Source organism: Sus scrofa, chromosome X (genome assembly GCF_054392235.1).
Source record: "Sus scrofa isolate SSC_HxYL_T2T_F1_AM1 chromosome X, Sscrofa_HxYL_maternal_Yorkshire_Landrace_v2.0, whole genome shotgun sequence".
In the NCBI taxonomy this organism is placed as follows: Eukaryota; Metazoa; Chordata; class Mammalia; order Artiodactyla; family Suidae; genus Sus; species Sus scrofa.
The window spans coordinates 105,254,979-105,260,978 of NC_139401.1; the positions used below are offsets into that span (position 1 = coordinate 105,254,979).

Genomic DNA, 6,000 nt, shown 5'->3' on the forward strand with positions numbered 1-6,000 from the left:
GCAATACCGCCATCCAGAGGAATGGCTCCGCCAGTCCTGCGAACTCTGGACTGTCCCTTCCTGGGGAGGAGTGACAGGGGCCTGCAGTCGGGGACCGGGGACTGTGTCCCAGGGAAGTCTGTCCAGAGCTCCGCCGGGGAAGGGGCGGGAAGCGTGGCCCAGGGCCCGGAGGGGCCGTGGGAGCTCCAGAGACCGGCCCCGGGCACCGGGACGAGGCCCATGGTCCGGGTGCCCGGCCCGTGGGGCACAGGAAGTGGAGTCTCGGGCCACCCTGGTGGCCGCCATGTCTGGGCGGGGCTAGAGGAAGCAGCTCAGAAGGAGCCTGGGCCCTGGGCTGGGGAGCTGCGGGCGCTTGGCGGCTCGCCCCTTCCCCTGGAAGGCAGAGCAGCCTTGGCCTGGGCGGGCCCAGGGCCTCTGAAGCCGCGCTGGCGCTGGCGCTGGCTCTCGCTCACGCTCTCACTCACGCTCACGCTCACGGGTGGGGCCCAGCCGGAGACCACCGCGGGCAGCTGGGCTTCTGCTGCCATTGGCTGCAGCGGCAGAGGCGAGCTCCAGTGACTCCTTCCTGTCCAGCTCAGAGATGGCATGGGGAGCCTGGGGACCCTGTGCCAAAGGGGCCCGAGGCCCAGCAAAGGCCGGAGGTCCCAGTCCAGAAGGGAAGGGCCCCTCCCGGGACCAGGGAGCCGCCTCAGAAGGAGCCCTGGGCCCGAGTCCGAAAGGCAGCTCCCAGGGTCTCCAGGATTCTGTCCAGAGGGCTCCCGGACCCACCTCTGAGAGAGGAGGGGAGAGGAGCGGAGCCGAGCGGACCCCCGGGGCCCTGCGCTTGCAGGCTTGGGCTTTTGTCCCCAAGAGGCTCTGGGCCTCTCACTGCAGCGATGGGAAGGAACGGCCCTGGCTTCCACTCAGCCCCGGCTCTCCAGGCCTCAACCCCGTGCTTGCCCCTGCCGCCCAGCCCGGGGGTCGAGTGGAGGCCTGAGGATGCTGCCTGAAGCTCACCTCTGTTGCACTGAGAGAAACACCCCGCCCTCCCCCTGTCCCGCACGACCACCGCCACCTCATGCAGCTTGGCCGCCAGGGCCAGGAACGAGGTGCATCGTGTACTCCTGGGCGCAGGGCCGCGCCTTCTGGTCCCCGACAGTCCCGATAGGCCACTTGTGGAGTGAGCTCCGGGTTGGCTCGTTCCTGCCCTTTGCCCAGCGCTTAATTGCCTGGGCTTTGGCCGGGCAGTGGCCGGCGGTGGTGAGGGGGGTGGGGATGGACGTGGCGGCGCGGGCAAGGCTGGATTGGTGGTAGGGTTCGGGCGGCCGTTGGGGACTTGGGCGGGGGGGGGGGGGGCTTCGAACTGGGAGCAGGTCTCCAGGCTGGACCCCTCCCTGCACACATACCCCCTTGCCCTCACCCCTCCTGGCAGGGTGTGGAAACTCGCTCCCTGCCCCTTCGTTCGTTGCACGCTTGTGGGTGGCCGGAGATGTTGTCAGCTGGGCTCCCGTGGGCCGAGTCTTTCCTTGGGGCCAGGTCCTGACCTACGTGGTCGTGACTGGTCCCTGGCCCCGGGACGGGGGCGGGGTGTGTGTCTCACTTGTGCCCCTGGGGCCAGGGCCAGCGGCTGCACCTGCCGAAGAACCAGGACCCCGTGTGAGACGGCCCAGGGGTCTTCCCCAGAACCAAACAAGAGGACCCGGGTCCTCCACGGGGCGGGAGGCCGCTGAGTAGGGCGACCTCTGGCTACACAACGTTCCCGCGGCCCCCCACCCACGCCCCCGGACCGATTGCGGCAACCGGACCGGGACAATCCACCCCCCGCCCCCTTGGCTGTGGCCCGTGATGGTCCATCTCAGGGTACCGGCCTGGGCCCAGTTCCACGCCATCCCGAGTGGTTCTGGATACCCAGTGTCACGTGGGCCGGGAAGGGGCCTCGCGGGGTCCGGGACCCAGACTCCCTTTGGTATGGGCAAAAGTAACGAGCGCAAAGCACCCGGGGCACTCCAGGCAGCGCCAGCTGGAACGTGCAGTGCACCTGCGCTGCTCTTCCTTGTCTGGGTCCGGGACCGAACACTCGTCGGGGAGCTCTCCACTGTGCCAGCAGTTGCTGCCCCTTGTCCACGCCGGCTGGGCCGGGGGGCTCCGCCGGGACAACACCCCCCGCCCCCGCCGCCTTGGGTCCTGGGTCTCCCGTGGCCCTGAGACCCCAGGGACCCCACTGGCCGACCTCGCCCTGCAAGCGGAGCGGGGATCCTCGGGCCGGGTGCCCTGGGGTGGGAGCTCCAGCGTAGCTAGTTCCTGGACAATGGCGGCCGCCCGTGCCACGCCCCCAAGGGTGCGGGCCTGGCAGCCAGGGGCTCCTCGGTGGGCCAGCGAGCCCCCGGCGTCGGCCCCGGCCCACCGCGTGTCGCTGCCACACCTGCTCTGGAGGCGTGCCCCGGCGGCCAGGGAGTCCTCGCAGTGCCCCAGACCCACCCGTCCTCCCGTGCCGCGCAGGCCTTCCCCTTGGCAGCACAGGCGGGGCCTGGAGGCCCTGCTCAAAACGCTTCCGCTTGATGGCACTGTTGCTCCAGAAATCCCAGCCATCCTTGCGAGCTCGGCTTCTCCCTCCGCCCTTTGCGGATCAAAAAAGGCCCAGGGAGGCCCAAGAGCCCTCCAGGCCCTCTGAGCGGGGGGCTGGCGCTGCTGGGGTGTTGGGGGAGGTGGTGTCTCTTCCTTTGGGGGCTGCTTGTGGGCAGTAGGACCCATGGGCATGTACGCCTGGAGACAGCCACAGGGATACGCGCATCCGTGGGTCGGTGGTCTCCACACACCTCTCTAGGAGTCTTGAGTCCACGTTTCCTGGCCACCGACCGGGACCCCTGTGATGCCTGCACCCTTGGGGAGCAGTATGCTTGCTTGCATAGGGGTCTTCTCGGGCAGGATCCTATCTCCTTGGGGACCTTGAGTCAGAGCTAGAGGTGGCCCAAGGACCTGGGTTTCTCCTCCTCTTCTTGCACGGCTGCCTCTCTGGGGCTCTCATCCAGCTAAGTCCGCGGGCTTCGTGAAGGGCCTTCAGGGCTCAGGAGCCAGGCCCTGAGAGAGTCAAAGCCACTGTGGCAGTAGAAGGAGCCCACCGGGACCCAGGGAGCTGGGGTGGATGGGCCCTGCTCACCTCCGGGGGTCTCAGGCATTCACTCTGCCATTGAGTTCCCCGGGGTAGCTGCTGCTGCTGCTGCTGCTGCTGCTGATGATGATGATGATGCTGCTGTTCCTGCTCCTCCTGCTCCTGCTGCTGCTGCTGCTGCTGCTGCTGCTGGAGGTGGGGCTGGGGCAGGCCTGTTCTGGCCTGTGTGTGTTAGTGGTTTGGAGTCCATGGGACAGGTGCAGATGCCAGTGGCTCCCTCCATCCCCACAGACAAGATGACCTTGGTGAGGGCCATGTGTTCAGGAGACCCATCTAGGGAGCGCCCCCTGGGAGTGGGTCTGTACTCTAGCCTCAAGCCACACCCCGACCCCCACTCTTTGGTCGGTTCGTTCCTTCACGTGTGCCCGTGCCGGCGTGTGGGTGCCCGTGCCCGTGCATCGCATGTGGAGCTTACGTCGATCTGGGTGTTATTGAACGTGTACCCGTTATTTAACATACAGGGGGCGAGTGTCCTTTCTCTGGTAGTTTTCCCCCGTCACCGCCTTGGAGGTGCCACCGTGGAGAGCCCTTCCTCCCGGCCAAAGCCCAAGAAGCCCTCACCGTGCCGCAAGACGGCAGCTCCCAAGGTGTCCCGCTGCCTTCCACACCCCCGTCTGCAGCGGGCACCCTGCGTGGTGGTTGTGCGCGAATGCTTCCGGGGTTGAATGCGGGTGGCAGCAGGCAAGACCCAGAGGCCCGTGTCCATTTGGGCTGCGCCCCGCACAGGCTCAGGGAGTGGTAGAGGCTCTTGTGCATGTGGCTGCTCTCACAGCGTCACAGGTTCCCCCTGGCCTCGGCGCGTCTGTGCAGAGGGGACACCCCGTCCTGCTGGGTCTCGGTCCTGTCCATTTCTTTCCTGACAGCTCCTCAGGGTAGGGTGCCCTGGTCTGTGCCTGAGAGCAGGAGCGTAGGGTATGTCGGCTGTCCCCTTCTCTTTGGACGCTGGGCTTCTCGCCTGTCCTTTCCTCTTCCTCTTGCGTCTTTGACGGAGCTGGCTATGAGGGGGCGCGGGGCACGGGGTCCTGGTTGCCAGGGTGCGAGTGTGCGTGGCCCGGGTGCGTTGGTCGGGCGTCAGCGTTTGCCCCGAGGAAAGCAGTAGGCTCGATGTTACCTCGGCCGCGTCCCAGGGCAGCTGCCCTCACCCCCGGAGAGTCAGTGCGGTGGATCTGTGTGCGGCCCGAGAGGAGACAAGTCGGTGCCCGTTTACCCGCGGGTCATGAGAGCTGCTGGTCAGTGGAGGCCCTGTCTTTCCAGGCGGGGTGGAGGCCACGCGCCCTCGCCCCTGCCAAGATAATCTGGACGTAGCCGTGGGGCGGGGGCGGGGGCGGGGGTGGGGGGGCGGGTAGAGAGCCGAGGAAGCAAGCCCTGGGCCTCCACTGGCCAAGGTGATGGCTGCGGTTCCCACCAGAAAGAGACTGTAGGGGCAGGTATCCTCAAGGTTTCACCCGACATGCTTCTTTCTGTGAGAACTGCCTCTGTCTCACGGGCTGGGGTGGCATCCGAACAATTTCCAAAGGGCGAGTGGAGTTGATTTTTCACCCTGTACTTTATTGGGAAGTTTTGGTTGACTTGGGGAGCTGGTGTGAACAGGAACCAGAGGCACTCCGGAGGTTGCCTGGATTGGGGAGGGGTGGGTGACTGCGAGTGCGTGCGCGCGTTTGTGTGTGTGTGTGCCTGGTGTAGGGAGGCGGGGGGGGGGGGGGGGTGAGGGCCTGGGGCGGGGGCGGGGGCGCGGCTCCGTGTTAAGCAGCACCGTGGCGGTTCCACGCTGAGTGCAGCGTGCTCGGCTCTCTCGTTGCAGGGTGTCAGGCAGAGTGGAAGGAGAGGAGGAGAAGGGAAGTCGGGGACGTCGGTCATGTCTAGGCGCTGGTGTTCTGGGTGAGTGAGTGCCCTTTGTTCTCTTCCTTCTCCTCTTCCAAAAGGGTTCATTTCATCACAGGAAAAGGTCAGTGGTTCTGGTGGTTCAGCAAGCCTCAAGAAGGGGAGACTCCCAAGGTAGGTCCGTGGCACGGGGCCACCGGCGTACCGTGCCGGAGTTTTCCGGCTTGATAGCAGAGGCTCTCGGGCCAGGTCCCGCTTGCGGAGCCGGAAGAAGGAGATGTGTGGACGAGCATCTAGCTCATCTGTGTGCGTTACCCTAGGCGCTCAGTACCTGGAATTTGAGGTCAGTGTCCTGGGGGACCGGGCGGATTGGAAAGGGATTAGGCCGGGACCCGGTTCGGGCTCCGGTTTGGGCTCCGGCTTCTGTGAAGCCAGCTGCCAGTGTTGCGATCGTTCAGCTCCCCACCTCAGCCACGAGACGCAGCAGGACCGGCCCGGCCGCGAGGGCCGGTGGTCGGAGACGCTTTGCGGAGAGCCGGGCCTCTTAGGCCTTCGGCCTCCTTGGCTTCGAGTGGAGCCCTTTCCGCCTGTTCCTCCCATCCTCTCCTGATGGCCCTTGGGCCCAGCCCTCTCCACCATGGCCTTTGACCAAGCCCGGAAGGCCTTGGGAACCTGCTCTTGGCGGGGTCGTTCGGAGGGTGCGCCTGCCGGGCGGCGTGGACCTTTGGGACGGGGCGGTGGGGGCGTGCACATCGGGGCAGCCCACTGGGGATCTCCTTGTGCTCCCCAAGTCTTGACTCTTGACAAACGGAGGAACTTGGAAGTGAGAAGCCTCCAGGAAGGTGTGCTTCCTTTCTCCCGTGTGGAAATGTCACGCGAGTGTGCGGGCGGCCAGCAGCCGGAGCTGGTGTTTTCTTTCTGTCTCTGTTTGATTCCTCTTCCTGCTGTGTCCTCTTGAAACAGTCTTGCCGCGAGGAGGATGCCGCCTCCTGCCCTGGCTCGGGGTCATCCAAGGCTTCTCCAGGCGGGCC

General features: G+C 66.2%; 1 long non-coding RNA gene across 2 annotated transcripts in view; it reads left to right on the forward strand.

Annotated features, from left to right (window-relative positions):
• The window catches only part of LOC110257707 (uncharacterized), a 50,764-nt gene extending 45,737 nt beyond the window's left edge, over positions 1–5,027 (forward strand). For both annotated transcript variants that reach the window (XR_014835543.1, XR_014835542.1), the window contains exon 3: positions 4,950–5,027. This is a non-coding gene — a long non-coding RNA (uncharacterized LOC110257707). The remainder of the gene's footprint in view (positions 1–4,949) is intronic.
• Positions 5,028–6,000: the final 973 nt, after the last annotated feature.